Source organism: Nycticebus coucang, chromosome 2 (assembly GCF_027406575.1).
Source record: "Nycticebus coucang isolate mNycCou1 chromosome 2, mNycCou1.pri, whole genome shotgun sequence".
Lineage (NCBI taxonomy): Eukaryota > Metazoa > Chordata > Mammalia > Primates > Lorisidae > Nycticebus > Nycticebus coucang.
The window spans coordinates 38,530,852-38,547,246 of NC_069781.1; the positions used below are offsets into that span (position 1 = coordinate 38,530,852).

The following is a 16,395-nucleotide window of genomic DNA, read 5'->3' on the forward strand; positions in this document are numbered from 1 at the left end:
TGCTCCTTTATCCAATCGCTGGGTCAACGTTTATAACACAGGCATCAGATGACAACTGCTGGAGTTGGAAGACAAGGGCAGCACCTCACAGCAGGTGCACCATCAGTGGCTCCTCTGCCTGAATGCCAGATGCAGAGCTCTGATGTCATGCTCATCCAGTTTGAGTGCAAAAACTGATTCTCTTACTCACCTTTAAATCCCAGAGCCTGGAACAATGCCAGAAGAGAGGAGTCCTCAAGGGGTGTGGGGGGATTGTTGAAATGAATGAGTCATGAGAGTTTATCTAATTTCAGAACTTCTCTTTTTTGTTGAGTGCGTAGTGACACAAAACCAAAGATATACATGGTGACTCAAACAAAGAATGCAAAAATGCATTCTTCTTTAAATATGTCATGGGTTCTGCTCCAAGACACTCTCCAAAAAACATTTATTCAGGTTTACTACCTGCGAGGTGCTAGGTGAAGAGAAATAAACACAGCCCCTTGTCCTCAGAGGCTCACAGTCTAGTAAGGGAGACAGATGCTCCAATGGCTATAATCCCCAGTGGTGGTGTGTCATGCCAGCAGTGTGCCATAATAAGGGCCTGCAAGCCAGAGGTAGGGGAAGAGGTGATAGCTGAGCTCAGTGTTGAAGGATAAATCAAGTAGAGAAATGACAAAGAAGGAGGTTGCACACAGAAGGAACAACGTGTACTAACCCCTCACATGAGATGGCTTGAGAAAGCTCAGCCAAAGACACAGGAAGGATGTAAATTGACAGATTTTAACATGTTGTACAAATGAAATTTAAATGTTTGCTTTTCTAGAAGAGGTCATTGTTGGATGGTGGAAGAAGTATTGGATCTGTAACAGGAATAACTGAAAAAATAATGATTCCATTTATAAGTGCTGAACTTGTCCATAGAACTATACATCCCAGGCTCTTGTGCTATACAGTTACGTACAATTCAGGGATTATCACATTGCCCCAATTTTCACACGGGGAAACTGATGTTTCACATGGGGAAACTGTCAGTGAGTACTGGACAGTTCTAGCATGACTGTTTTGCTGTTGGTCTTATTGTTGAGACCCAGGAATGTGGCATAATTATATCTACCACCTCAGATACAAGTGCAAGGCCATATTTTCCCCTTTCTATATGGCAGAGAGCTCCCCTTTGCCATATAGAGCAGCAATCCCTACTTCTTCCTGAACTACCTGTGTGGTGATTCCTACCAGAGTACCCAGGAATATCCCAGACATCCTGAGATATTCAGGGGAACACGGGCCCACCCACTCCGCTGCTCAAGTACCTTGGGCACTTCTCAGCAACTGCCCTTGCAGCCCTGGAAATGTGTCTCCAAGGTGGGGGTAGGGGCATAACATGAATGGCCCAGTCACTTCCACTTTTTTTTGTATTATGATTATTTTAATTTTGAACTTGTCACAACACATAGTAATACCATACCACTGAGCAGGAAAAAAATTAAAGAAAAAAAAAGTCAAAACACCCAACATATAGTACATTAGGTTTTTTTTTTTAATGATGCAAAACTATATTTAATGGCATGAGAGTATGTTCACGAGATAACATTAACAAATGAAAAGAAATTGGAATGAAAATATGTTTAGTATGACCCATTTTATCAAAAATGTAACAAAAGCATGTTTTTATGGTTAGAGAAAAAGATTGCATGTTTTATATAAAATAGGAACAGTGGTTATCTTTGAACAGGATGTTGAAAATAATTATTTCTTTCTTTTTTTTTTCTGTGTAAAGGTTTTTTTTTTTATTATTAAATCATAGCTGTGTACATTAATGCGATCATGGGGCACCATACACTGGTTTTAAAGACCATTTGACACATTTTCATCACACTGGTTAACATAGCCTTCCTGGCATTTTCTTAGTTATTGTGTTAAGACATTTACATTCTACATTTACTAAGTTTCACATGTACCCTTGTAAGATGCACCGCAGGTGTAATCCCACCAATCACCCTCCCTCTGTCCATCTTCCCCCTCCCTCTCCTCCCTCTCCCCCTTCCCCATATTTTTAGGTTATAACTGGGTTATAGCTTTCATGTGAAAGCCATACATTAGTTTCATAGTAGGGCTGAGTACATTGGATACTTTTTCTTCCATTCTTGAGATACTTTGCTAAGAAGAATATGTTCCAGCTCCATCCATGTAAACATGAAAGAGGTAAAGTCTCCATCTTTCTTTAAGGCTGCATAACGCACTTTCACTTTTTCAAGTGTTCATTCCCCTTATCCCATCCACTCATCTCTTCCTCACATGCTTCCATACTTCAGAGTTGCACTCCAACTCCTTAGATCAGTGTTTTTCAATCTTGTTTTTTTCATCTCACAGCACATTTGAACTTATAGTTAAATTTCCACACCACACTTAAATTATATTGATCAAAAAAAGTGTAAAGGGCCTGAGCTCTCTGGGAGGCTGAGGCAAGTGGATTATTGTTCAGGACCAAGCCTGAACAACAGCAAGACCCCATCTCTAAAAATAGCCAAGCATTGTGTCAGGCACCTGTAATCCCAGCTACTTGGGAGGCTGAGGCAAGAGGATCACTTGAGCCCAAGAGTTTGAGGTTGCTGTGAGCTGTGACACCATGGCATTCTTCCAAGGGTGACAAAGTGAGACTCTGTCTCAAAAATAAAAACTAAAAAAGAATACACTTATTGTCTTTCGAACTTCTTTTAAAAATAATATAATTAATAATCTTAAGAATTTTCACAGCACCTCTGTTGAAATTCACCGCCTTAGATCAACAGGTACCTGGTAACCTTGAAGTCCAGCACTCCTTCCCCACAGGGTCACTCTTCTTCCTCTGGGCTTTCCATACCCTTGGAGATAGGAACTTCACTCTGCAACCCATCCACAAAAGACTGGGACTCATGGAAGATAAAAATGGTTTCTGATTCTCTGAGTGTCCCCAGCTGGGTGAATGGTGAGCATCCTCTGAATTCCAAAGAAGATGCAAGCCCTGACTCTGCTACTTCCTGGTGCTAGGTACAGCCTGCAGTAAAAGCTGATGAAAAGCAGGGCTCACTTGGTCACCTTTCAGGCTGACGGGAGACAGAATAGTGTGCTGCGGCAGATTCTTGTTCTAATAAACTTCTGGTGGTCCCATGGCCTACCCTCACCTCCAGCCTCCACTAATCAGCAGGTGTCAGTAGCAGGTGACCAGGTGCTCCTGATCAGTCAGTCCCACCCCCACCCCCATTTATACCGAGTGAATTACGCCCTTCCCTATTTTCCTGCACATTTGTTCCTGCCACCACCCACCCCAACCCAGAGAGTAGAGTTAAATACATGTATTTAACTTCTATCTTGGATATCATCAAAATTTTTAAGTGGATTTTTTTTTTTTTTTAAGAAATATTTCTGACTGAGGAATGCTCAATATTCTGACCCTTATGGTGCTAATTAGCTCATTCGCTGTGTTTGAATCCCGGCTCCTCCAGTTGCTGGCTGTGTGATCCTAAACCAATTCCTTAACCTCTCGGTCAGGTCTTCCCATCTGTGTGATAGAAATAATGCCACATTTTTCACAGGGGGGGTTTACACTTAAGAAATAATTACAAATTGTTCATAAAAGATACTCAATGAATCACTGTTCTCCTGTGTTTAGGAAAAAAACTAATGTGTCCTCTGCATAAATATTGTCTTCCATACTATCTTTCTAATCCTCTGGAGAGGAAAAGGATGGCTGCAACCCTCTATCCCTCAGAAACGACTTAGTAAAATAATATTGCAAAGTGTCCTTTGGATTGGAAACTGGACTTTTTTTTAACTTAATAGGATCAATAAGAAAAATTAATGCAAAAAGTTGTGATGCCAATTTGCCATAACTCACATTCCCCTCTATCCTCTACCCTACCATGTCCATATCAAATCTCCAAATTCAAATATCAGTTGGTGGTTTCCAAGCAAAGATACACACGTACCTGGCAGGGTTCATGTCCCAGGTCCCAGCGTGACTAAACCAAAAATGATAATCAGTTGAGAATGTCAATTGAATGCTGTAATGAAGGTCAATGTATAATAAGGCCTTTTGCACTGAGTTTGTACACAACCAAGACAATGTTTACTTGGCTAACTCAAGTCCACAAGCACGTCTATTTGTTTCCCTTGGCATCTCCTGACACACCAGTGTGGGGTATCCTGAATGTTTCAAACATAATAAAAATGCCTATTACGCTGTGCCCCGGTATAAGTCATATGCCTCCTTTCTCTGCAGGGCCTAAAAGCCTGCATGGGTTCTTTAGTGTGCCTGGCTGACTTTTAATGCCATTAGCTATTCACTAATGATTCATTCAGGGATGAGCAAGAAAAGGTTGCTGGAAGAGTCTGGAACTTTCGTTCAGTTTTCTTGTCTCAAATCCTCTTTCATTGAATCTGTTGTTTCCTCTGCTGAATGCTTATTGATTTCCCTTTCAGATTCACAGTAAAGACTGAAATCATAGGCTCACTGGCAAATACCACGTGCTGCCTCCAGGGCCTCAGTTGCCCATCTCTCCTCTGGCTGTTGCCCTTGACAAGGAGGAGGCCTCAGACAATGGAAGGCCCCCTGGACTCATGGGTCCTCCTGTCCATCTGGTGGCCCATCCAGCCCTAGAGGGAGTCATTCTAATCAAGGCCCCTTTCAGATGTCAACCCTCATGTTTAGGGGACTCTCTTTCTCGATCAAGCCCTAAGGTGATCTCCTTTTCACCCTCATTTTCCTCCAGATTTCACAGTGTTAATTGGGCTGCTTCGCAGTGTGTGGTTTGAGGCTGAGACGTCTCCTCGTTTCACTGGAGATGAGGAATTTCCTTTCCTTCCTTTTTATTTGTGGTTGTTTTCAGTGTGTTTATTAAGAGAGACAAGAGCTATAAACACCTTTATGTTGCCATCTTTAGCTAAAAGTCCCAAAGGCCTCCTTATTTTGTATTCTTCTATACTGCACATACTTCAGCAAAAATATTTTCAACACCTGCTATGAAATCAGGTGAGGGTATACATCTATAAATTTTTTAATGGCTGTGTTTTTCCATTTGCCCCTTTCTACACTTTGATTTCTGCTTATCTCCTTGGAAGTCTCTTCATCATTTTTTTTTTTTGTCATTTTTCTCACCCATTCTGAAAGTTATGCTTCTCTCCTGTAAGAGATCTCAGAGATATTCTAAAAGAACTCAGAGCTGTCCACTTCTCCTCTAGCCAGAAGAATAAACTATACTCGTCAGATATGTAATTAGTTCTCTCCCTTCATGGCCAAATTGTGGAGATGCCTACAGAGGTTTCCTCCAGGTCCACATGCTCTGAACTTCTCAATGAGCCAGCAGAGCAGCGTGGCTCTCCCAGAACTCTCTCAGCTGCTGCTGTGGAAACTGCTTCTTGCTGGCCTTAACCGAAAGGGCTTCTGGGAGAGCTGCTTTTAGGCAAACCATGCTGTGTCCTTTCTCTGCAGACCTGCTGTAAACTACGGAGATGAGTCCCTACTTAGTGAAGAAGCCCCCTCATTCCACCCACCACATCCCCCCTGGGGCCGGCGAGCAGTGTAAGTGTGGCATAAGCAACATCCTGCTCACCAGAGCTCCCACCTGCTTCCTGCACCTGTTTTCTTGGGTTCCTGATCCAAGGGGAAAGAAAAGATGATTCAACCTTGCATGTATGTTTATCCTGCTGGTGGAATGTCATTAAATATGGAAAATCATGCAAGTAGAGTTCCAAAGAAATGGATCACTGGATTGACAGTCCCCCGGAGTGATTGTGTGCATAGCTGAGAAATCTGGTTTCTCAAGAAAGACACTTTCACAACCCCAAGGAATAGGAGGGAAGATGAAGTCATGACCTGTGGCTGGTACAAACAGAACAGGAGGTGTGAGAGCCTGGGATTTTCTGGCAATAGTTTCCCCTCAGCATTTGCTATTCAGTCACCACGATAGGCACCTTTTATACCTCGTTGCATCTACTCTTCCCAGTGGTGCTGTACCCCTATTTTATTGGAGATAAATAAAGATATTGGAGAATCCCAATATCTTTGTGCATAAAATGGGAGAGAATGAAAGAACTCAGAGGAGTATGAGCTCTTTCAGTATTTTTAAAGTGTGGTGGTGATGACTTGTTAAAAACATCTTAGCATTTGACTTTGAATAAGTCTTCTAAGAAGCTAAAAATTGAGGGGTGCCCAACCCTGAGCTTCATGTCTTTAACGGATTTGAGGATAGGGACCACTCTCTTCTGCAGTGCTTTTGAGTAAGGGAATAAAACCTGCCTCTTCCCCAGGCCCATAGGCCCTCTTCCCAGGGTGAGTCCCCAGCATGGGCAGGTCAGCTCTACAAGTTAAGATATGCATAAGCACACACTCTTGGAGGCGGAGCAAGATGGCAGCCGAGTAACAGCTTCCTTGCATCTGGGCACCGTGAGTCTGGGGATATAGGACTCCAGGCATCTCTGGCCGGTGGGATCTGCCTATCATCACCCCTGAGAGGATACAGGGAGTCAGCGAGAGACTTCTGGACCCCAAGAGGAGAACTAAAACAGTGGAAAACCGGCAAGTGGTCGCGTGTGTTCAATCCGTCTAAACCCGCCCGCAACTGTAAGTTCAGTAGCAGCGAGACTACAAACCAGAAAGGCCTTACCTGTGAACTGTTTTGGTGTCTTTGGACTTGGCACTCAGCTGAACTGCCTTGGGGAGAGCCTGAGCGGGAGTGCGGAGAACTTTGGCCTTTGTCTAGGGCCCCAGTCTGAGCCGCTGAGCCAGACGGAGCTAATAGTGTTTGGCTCTGGGTCACAGGCAGACATTGTGAGCGATCTGCCCCGGCAAGCTCCGCCCTCAGGGTCGCAGAGCTGGAATTGGGTGGGAGCTGGTAACCCAGTGACCAAGTAGCCTAAGGGCAGGGTCTGAGCCGCCTTGCAGCCCTAACCCTCGGGGGCAGAGGGAGACCAGTTTTGACACACAGGGTAAGTGGATAGCCACTTCAGCAGTGATTCCAGCGACAAGCACTTCCCTGAGAAAGCTTCTGCTCAGTAAGTGAACAACTTCAAAGTGCCTTTTAAGTGGGCTGCAGAGAGATTTAGGGTGTCTACCTGCTGGGGTTTGAGAAACTAGCAGCCTCCAGTCGTATCAGAACTGTGATTAACATCTCATACCCAAGAAGACTACGTGTTGCCCAGACAATATTCAATAACATATACATACTGCTTTGTTTTTGGTTGTGTTTTTTTTTGTTTGTTTTGTTTTTGGGTTTGGTTGTTTTTTTTGTTTACTTTGATGTTGTTGATTGTTGTTTTGTTTTCTAAGTTCAACCTTTTCCATACAGATCCTTTTTCTTTCTCAATTTTTCTAGTTTAATTATAATTTCCCATTGCTGCCTATTTCAATAATTAGAACTTCATTTTTGTTAGTGTTTCTACCGCTATTATTTGGTTTTTCCAGCCAATTTCATCCCGTAAAGTTGTCTGTTTGCTTGTTTTGGTTTGATTTATAGCATTTTTGTCTTTCCTCTCTACTTGGTGGAGGTGGGGTACTGTGTCTGATCAGGTTAGCAAAGAGCTGCTGACCTCAAGGGAAGCACCCAACTGGGCACCCCCAGAAGGTGGTTTTTTTTTCAAGGTTGTATCAAAGTACCCTACTGTACACCTATATTGCTCTGTCTCCCTCTTTCTGTGCCTCCCTTCTTTTTGTCAATATTCCTTTTACCCACCCCCTCCCCTTTCTCTATTTCTCTTTTTTTTTTCTTATCACTCGGTCCTCCTTTCTTTCATCCCTTTTTTGCTCTAAAACCTTCTCACCCTTCTGGTCCTTTAACCCTTAGTCCACAGGCACGAGAACTTAAAGAGCAAGAGGAAGTGAAAGGAAAATTAGGGCAAGGAAACAGATAAAAGAAATCACCCATGAGGAAGAATCAGCAGAAAACTCCAGGCAACATGAAGAACCAGTCCAGAACAACCCCGCCAAGGGACCATGAGGTAGCTACTGCAGAGGATTCCACCTATACAGAAATGTTAGGAATGACAGAAAGGGAATTTAGAATACACATGTTGAAAACAATAAAAGAAATGATGGAAACAATGAAGGAAACTGCTAATAAAGTGGAAAATAACCAAAAGGAAATCCAAAAACAGAATCAAATCAGAGATGAACGATATGAAGAATATACAAAGGATATAGCACAGCTGAAGGAAATGAAACAGTCAATCAGGGAACTTAAAGATGCAATGGAAAGTATCAGCAACAGGTTAGACCATGCAGAAGAAAGAATTTCAGAGGTAGAAGACAAAGTTTTTGAGATAACTCAGATAGTAAAAGAGGCAGAAAAGAAGAGAGAGAAAGCAGAACATTCACTATCAGAATTATGGGACTTTATGAAGCGTTCCAACATACGAGTTATAGGAATTCCAGAAGGGGAAGAAGAATGCCCCAGAGGAATGGAAGCCATACTAGAGAATATTATAAAAGAAAATTTCCCAAATATCACCAAAGATTCTGACACACTGCTTTCAGAGGTATATCGGACCCCAGGTCGCCTCAATTCTAACCGAGCTTCTCCAAGACACATTGTGATGAACCTGTCCAAAGTCAAGACAAAAGAAAAGATTCTGCAAGGTGCCAGGAGTAAGCACCAGTTGACCTACAGGGGAAAATCCATCAGAGTGACCGCACACTTCTCTAATGAAACTTTCCAAGTAAGAAGACAATGGTCATCTACCTTTAATCTACTTAAACAGAACAATTTCCAGCCCAGAATTCTGTACCCTGCTAAGCTAAGCTTCAAAATTGACGGAGAAATCAAATCATTTACGGATATACAAACATTGAGGAAATTCGCCACAACAAGACCAGCTCTACAGGAAATACTTCAACCTGTTCTGCACACTGACCACCACAATTGATCAGCAGCAAAGTAAGAACTCAGAAATTAAAGGACAGAACCAAACCTCCACACTGATGCAAAAGATAAAACTAAGCAATGGACTCTCACAAAATAAGACAAATAGAATACTACCACACTTATCAATTATCTCAATAAATGTTAATGGCTTGAATTCCCCACTGAAGAGACATAGATTGGTTGACTGGATTAAAAAACACAAGCCATCCATTTGCTGTCTGCAAGAAACACACCTGGCTTCAAAAGACAAATTAAAGCTCTGAGTCAAGGGTTGGAAGACAATTTTTCAGGCAAATGGAATTCAGAAGAAAAGAGGAGTTGCAATCTTATTTTCAGATACATGTGGATTTAAAGAAACTAAAGTCAAAAAAGACAAAGATGGTCACTTCATATTGGTCAAGGGAAAAATACAACAAGAAGACATTTCAATTCTAAATATCTATGCACCCAATTTAAATGCTCCCAGATTCTTGAAACAGACCTTACTCAGTCTGAGCAATATGATATCTGATAATACCATCATAACAGGGGACCTTAACACTCCTCTTACAGAGCTGGACAGATCCTCTAAACAGAAATTAAACAAGGATATAAGAGACTTAAATGAGACCCTAGAACAACTGTGCTTGATAGACGCATATAGAACACTCCATCCCAAAGATGAAGAATGTACATTCTTCTCATCATCCCATGGAACATTCTCCAAAATTGATCATATCCTGGGACACAAAACAAATATCAACAGAATAAAAAGAATTGAAATTTTACCTTGTATCTTCTCAGACCATAAGGCACTAAAGGTGGAACTCAACTCTAACAAAAATGCTCGACCCCACCCAAAGGCATGGAAACTAAACAATCTTCTGTTGAATAACAGATGGGTGCAGGAAGAAATAAAACAGGAAATCATTAACTTCCTTGAGCATAACAATAATGAAGACACAAGCTACCAAAACCTGTGGGATACTGCAAAAACAGTTTTGAGAGGAAAATTCATCGCTTTAGATGCCTACATTCGAAAAACAGAAAGAGAGCACATCAACAATCTCACAAGAGATCTTATGGAATTGGAAAAAGAAGAACAATCTAAGCCTAAACTCAGTAGAAGAAAAGAAATATCCAAAATCAAATCAGAGATCAATGAAATTGAAAACAAAAGAATCATTCAGAAAATTAATGAAACAAGGAGTTGGTTTTTTGAAAAAATAAATAAAATAGATAAACCATTGGCCAGACTAACGAGGAATAGAAAAGTAAAATCTCTAGTAACCTCAATCAGAAATGATAAAGGGGAAATAACAACTGATCCCACAGAGATACAAGAGATCATCTCTGAATACTACCAGAAACTCTATGCCCAGAAATTTGACAATGTGAAAGAAATGGATCAATATTTGGAATCACACCCTCTCCCTAAACTCAGCCAGGAAGAAATAGAGCTCCTGAACAGACCAATTTCAAGCACTGAGATCAAAGAAACAATAAAAAAGCTTCCAAACAAAAAATGCCCTGGTCCAGATGGCTTCACTCCAGAATTCTATCAAACCTTCAAGGAAGAGCTTATTCCTGTACTGCAGAAATTATTCCAAAAAATTGAGGAAGAAGGAATCTTCCCCAACACATTCTATGAAGCAAACATCACCCTGATACCAAAACCAGGAAAAGACCCAAACAAAAAGGAGAATTTCAGACCAATCTCACTCATGAACATAGACGCAAAAATTCTCAACAAAATCCTAGCCAATAGATTACAGCTTATCATCAAAAAAGTCATTCATCATGATCAAGTAGGCTTCATCCCAGGGATGCAAGGCTGGTTTAACATACGCAAGTCTATAAACGTTATCCACCATATTAACAGAGGCAAAAATAAAGATCACATGATCCTCTCAATAGATGCAGAAAAAGCATTTGATAAAATCCAGCATCCTTTTCTAATTAGAACACTGAAGAGTATAGGCATAGCTGGCACATTTCTAAAACTGATTGAAGCTATCTATGACAAACCCACAGCCAATATTTTACTGAATGGAGTAAAACTGAAAGCTTTTCCTCTTAGAACTGGAACCAGACAAGGTTGTCCTCTGTCACCTTTACTATTCAACGTAGTGCTGGAAGTTCTAGCCAATACAATTAGGCAAGACAAGGAAATAAAGGGAATCCAAATGGGAGCAGAGGAGGTCAAACTCTCCCTCTTTGCTGACGACATGATCTTATACTTAGAGAACCCCAAAGACTCAACCACAAGACTCCTAGAAGTCATCAAAAAATACAGTAATGTTTCAGGATATAAAATCAATGTCCACAAGTCAGTAGCCTTTGTGTACACCAATAACAGTCAAGATGAGAAGCTAATTAAGGACACAACTCCCTTCACCATAGTCTCAAAGAAAATGAAATACCTAGGAATATACCTAACGAAGGAGATGAAGGACCTCTATAAAGAAAACTATGAACTCCTCAGAAAGGAAATAGCAGAGGATATTAACAAATGGAAGAACATACCATGCTCATGGATGGGAAGAATCAACATTGTTAAAATGTCTATACTTCCCAAAGCAATCTACCTATTCAATGCCATTCCCATCAAAATACCAACATTGTACTTTCAAGATTTGGAAAAAATGATTCTGCGTTTTGTATGGAACCGGAAAAAACCCCGTATAGCTAAGGCAGTTCTCTGTAGCAAAAATAAAGCTGGGGGCATCAGCATACCAGATTTTAGTCTGTACTACAAAGCCATAGTGCTCAAGACAGCATGGTACTGGCACAAAAACAGAGACATAGACACTTGGAATCGAATTGCAAACCAAGAAATGAAACTAACATTTTACAACCACCTAATCTTTGATAAACCAAACAAGAACATACCTTGGGGGAAAGACTCCCTATTCAATAAATGGTGTTGGGAGAACTGGATGTCTACATGTAAAAGACTGAAACTGGATCCACACCTTTCCCCACTCACAAAAATTGATTCAAGATGGATAAAGGACTTAAACTTAAGGCATGAAACAATAAAAATCCTCCAAGAAAGCATAGGAAAAACACTGGAAGATATTGGCCTGGGGAAAGACTTCATGAAGAAGACTGCCATGGCAATTGCAACAACAACAAAAATAAACAAATGGGACTTCATTAAACTGAAAAGCTTCTGTATAGCTAAGGAAACAATAACCAAAGCAAAGAGACAACCTACACAATGGGAAAGGATATTTGCATATTTTCAATCAGACAAAAGCTTGATACCCAGGATCTATAGAGAACTCAAATTAATCCACATGAAAAAAGCCAACAATCCCTTATATCAATGGGCAAGAGACATGAATAGAACTTTCTCTAAAGACGACAGACGAATGGCTAACAAACACATGAAAAAATGTTCATCATCTCTATACATTAGAGAAATGCAAATCAAAACAACCCTGAGATATCATCTAACCCCAGTGAGAATGGCCCACATCACAAAATCTCAAAACTGCAGATGCTGGCGTGGATGTGGAGAGAAGGGAACACTTTTACACTGCTGGTGGGACTGCAAACTAGTACAACCTTTCTAGAAGGAAGTATGGAGAAACCTCAAAGCACTCAAGCTAGACCTCCCATTTGATCCTGCAATCCCATTACTGGGCATCTACCCAGAAGGAAAGAAATCCTTTTATCATAAGGACACTTGTACTAGACTGTTTATTGCAGCTCGATTTACAATCACCAAAATGTGGAAACAGCCTAAATGCCCACCAACCCAGGAATGGATTAACAAGCTGTGGTATATGTATACCATGGAATACTATTCAGCCATTAAAAAAAATGGAGACTTTACATCCTTCGTATTAACCTGGATGGACGTGGAAGACATTATTCTTAGTAAAGCATCACAAGAATGGAGAAGCATGAATCCTATGTACTCAATTTTGATATGAGGACAATTAATGACAATTATGGTTATGGGGGGAAACAGAAAGAGGGAAGGAGGGAGGTGGGTGGGGCCTTGGTGTGTGTCACACTTTATGGGGGCAAGACATGATTGCAAGAGGGACTTTACCTAACAATTGCAATAAGTGTAACCTGGCTTATTGTACCCTCAATGAATCCCCAACAATAAAAAAAAAAAAAAAAAGATATGCATAAGCAAAAGCACCCCCCATGCGCTCAGCATAGCCCTGTTCTGGGGAATATGACTGAAAAGTACTTTCAAACTATGCCAAAGATCACAGGAATTTTGAACTAGAAATAATCTTATATATTGTAACCCCTGAATTTTAAAAATACTACACCTGACATGTAAGCTGGTATTTTATTTACTTTCCTTAACTATGTAAGGAGAAAAACTCACTATTATAACAAAAGAAATTTCCTCCTGGATATTTTTATAACCCTCTTTGAATGTTAAAAAACAAACAAATTAATATAGAAATACAGCCCAAGTCGAGGCCTGAGGTCTGCAGGCAGTGAGCAGAGGGAGACAGTGTCCTGACTCAAGAGTAAGGAGAACACTGGTGAGGGAGGCCCAGGGACAGCAGAGATGACCTTGGCAGTCCAAAGAGCTCCACGCTGCAGCGATGCAAGAAAAACCATGCTTATTTATTCTGCAAGTTCAATTAGAATTATTTTACCGTCCCATCCACCAAAGGCAGGAGGCCATACCACTTGCCCTCATGCTCCCTTCTGTCCCCAAAATCATACAAAAACCCCAAGGGCTTACATGTTTTGAAATGTTGATAAGCAGGGGAGACTTCAGTTAGCTCTCCATAGGGGGTCCATGACAGTCTTTGCTCCTGCGTAGACACTGAAATGAGTCATAACCCTCTACCCACTTTCCCCACCCTCAGCCAGTATCCCCACCATTCACCCAGTGTCCCCACCATCTACCTAGTGTCCCCACCATCCACATAGTGCCTCCACCATCCATCTAATGTCCCCACCATCCACCCAGTGTCCCCCCCACCCATCCCATGTCCCCACCAGGCATGACATGTCCCTACCACCCATCCCATATCCCCACCATCCACACAATGTCCCCACCATCCAGCCAGTGATCCACCATCTACCCAGTGTCCCCACCATGCACCCAGTATCCCCAGCCTTAATTCAGTGTCCCCAATATTCACCCAGTGACCCTATATCCATAGTGTCTTCACCCTCCACCCAGTGTCTCTACCTTCCATGTCCCCAATATCCACCCAGCATCTCTATCATACCCCATGTCCTCATGTTCCATCCAATTTCCCCACCATCCACCCAGTGTCCCCACCATCCACCCAGTGTCCCCACCATCCACCCGGTGTCCCCACCATCCACCCAGTGTCCCATCCTCCAGGGACATCAACATCCATGCAGCATCCCCCTCAATTCAATGTCCCCACCATCCACTCACATCCCTACCATCCATCCAATGTCCCCACCATCCAGCCAGTATCCCCACCATCTATCTAGTGCCCCCACTATCCATCCAGTGTCCCCACCACCCACCCAATGTCTCTACCATCCAGGGCCCCCATCATTTAAATATTGCCTCCCACTGTCCATCCAGTGTCCACTGTCTCTCCAATATCCCCATTCTGCAATGCCCCCTACTGTCTATTAACTGCCCCTACCATTCATACTGTGCATGTTACCATCCATTCTAGTGCTGCTACCATTCCCGCAGACAGCTGTTGCTTGCCCGGTGCTGTAGCTGCCAAAATGAGCCTATAACGAGACATGTTAACTTTCAGTATCAAGCTTCCCTACGCCCCAGAGACGCAGTCCCTCAGCTGGGTCAGGCGTCTACTCACTGTGAAATCTTCAGTCTTCTTCCCAGGATTTCACTAAGGGTGAGGCCACTTACCTCTTTCAATCCCATTAAACCCTGGGACCTTCTCCGACAGATGTGTTTGTGAGTCCTTCAGGGCATGCCCATACCTCAAACACACAGGTCCAGTTCAGCTGAAATAGTTTTCTTTATTTACTTCATGGTTTTGACCTAGACATTTATTGAGTGCCTGGTATATGGCAGGCATTATTGGTATGCTATCCAATCCTCACCATAATGCTCTGCTGTTGATAGAGAGTTGAAGCCTCAGCAACACATCCAGGTCATTCTACTAGAGGTGAGATTCACATTCAGATAGGAACGCCCAAGGTCTGGGGTTTGAACAGCACATTCTGGCTTCGATGTTACTAACTTTGGGGAGCCACAGGATTTCAGAGCTGAAGCTGGCTTCTTCTGGATGGATTTCCCTGCTGATAGCACACTACTCATGTATGTTCCCCTCCAGGATGGCAGGGAGGAGACACCTCTTGTCACCAGAGGGTCTTCTGCATCACAAACTTCAGCTTCCATGAGATGTCCTGGCTTTTGGCACAACCATCCTAGTCCCCACTTCCTCTTCACGTCATGTCAGGGTTTGAATGAAAACTGCCCTGTCATGTTTATGTCTCCCCTTTGCAGCTGAATCACCTCCAGTCTCTGCTATCTTTGATCTAGGGCTGGTTTCACTCTGTCTTTTACTTCTGGTGTGAAGCTGGGTCATCAGGAAATTTTGAAAGAAATATCAACTACTGTCAATGACTCACTGGGCATTTGGGCCGAGTAAATCTTCACCCCACACTTTGATAGACTCCTCCAGGTGCCAGAAACATTAGATAACTGGGTGATTTAGCAACATTCTTGAAAACCCGCGTAGGGAGTAATGAGATGTTTACCTGTAATTACCTCAGAGCAAAGGTTAAGCACTTTGGAATACTGAATATATTCTAAAAGATTATTTTCAACATTTGCAAGAGGGGAAAATAGGAGAACATCTGTTCTTTAAAATCACTGTAAAATATTCATGTACAAATAACTTAAAAATATTAAGTGCTGAATCTCTTTGGAGTCACGTGAATATAGGAGTTCAGAAAGTCTCAGCTGGGAAGAGAGAAAAATGTCTCTACAAGTTCTTCCTGATTTTTTTTTTAATCTTATAATGTTCTTTATAATGCTACACCTTTCCTTAGGGAATATTGCCATGATATTTAGATAGGTTTTTTTTTTTTGGTAATAAGGGTTTTTAAAAATAGATTTTTCTTGGCAAGTGAGAGAAGTTTTTTTGGAACTGTTATAGTCTCTGAGATAAACATTATGTAGAGCAGTGTTTATGCCACGAACCCAGAGATTCACCTGAAGGACTCTCATGCCCTCTACGGAGCAGATTCACACTTAGGAGTTATCATCCCACCCTCAAAGATAGGCCCTTGCAAGGCCCCAGTTCGTGGGTATTTTGCATCTTTTCTAATGCCTGTGTTACTCTCCATTGAAGGAGTCTTCAGAGTGATGTTTTGGTAAGGTCAGGATAGAATTCTTTTAGATACAAAAGGACCTCCAGACCTGTTTTATATGCAATCCTGGAATCCACTATTTAGAAGCATGGACTTGGATTCTACTGAAAGATAAACCACTGACTTGACTCACCTTATAAAACTAATAATGCCCAATTACAAAACCTAGAAAAAACAATGCATGGTGAAATTTGAATTTCAGATAAATAAGCAACTT

At 41.8% G+C, this 16,395-nt stretch overlaps 1 long non-coding RNA gene across 1 annotated transcript; it reads right to left on the minus strand.

Moving 5' to 3' along the window:
* Positions 1 to 13,171: 13,171 nt before the first annotated feature.
* Positions 13,172 to 15,867, minus strand: LOC128565425 (uncharacterized). The gene is made up of 3 exons (XR_008374260.1): positions 14,474 to 15,867; positions 13,582 to 13,654; positions 13,172 to 13,430 (listed from the first exon to the last, which is right to left on the minus strand). It is a non-coding gene; the product is annotated as an uncharacterized LOC128565425 (long non-coding RNA).
* Between the last annotated feature and the right edge of the window lie 528 nt (positions 15,868 to 16,395).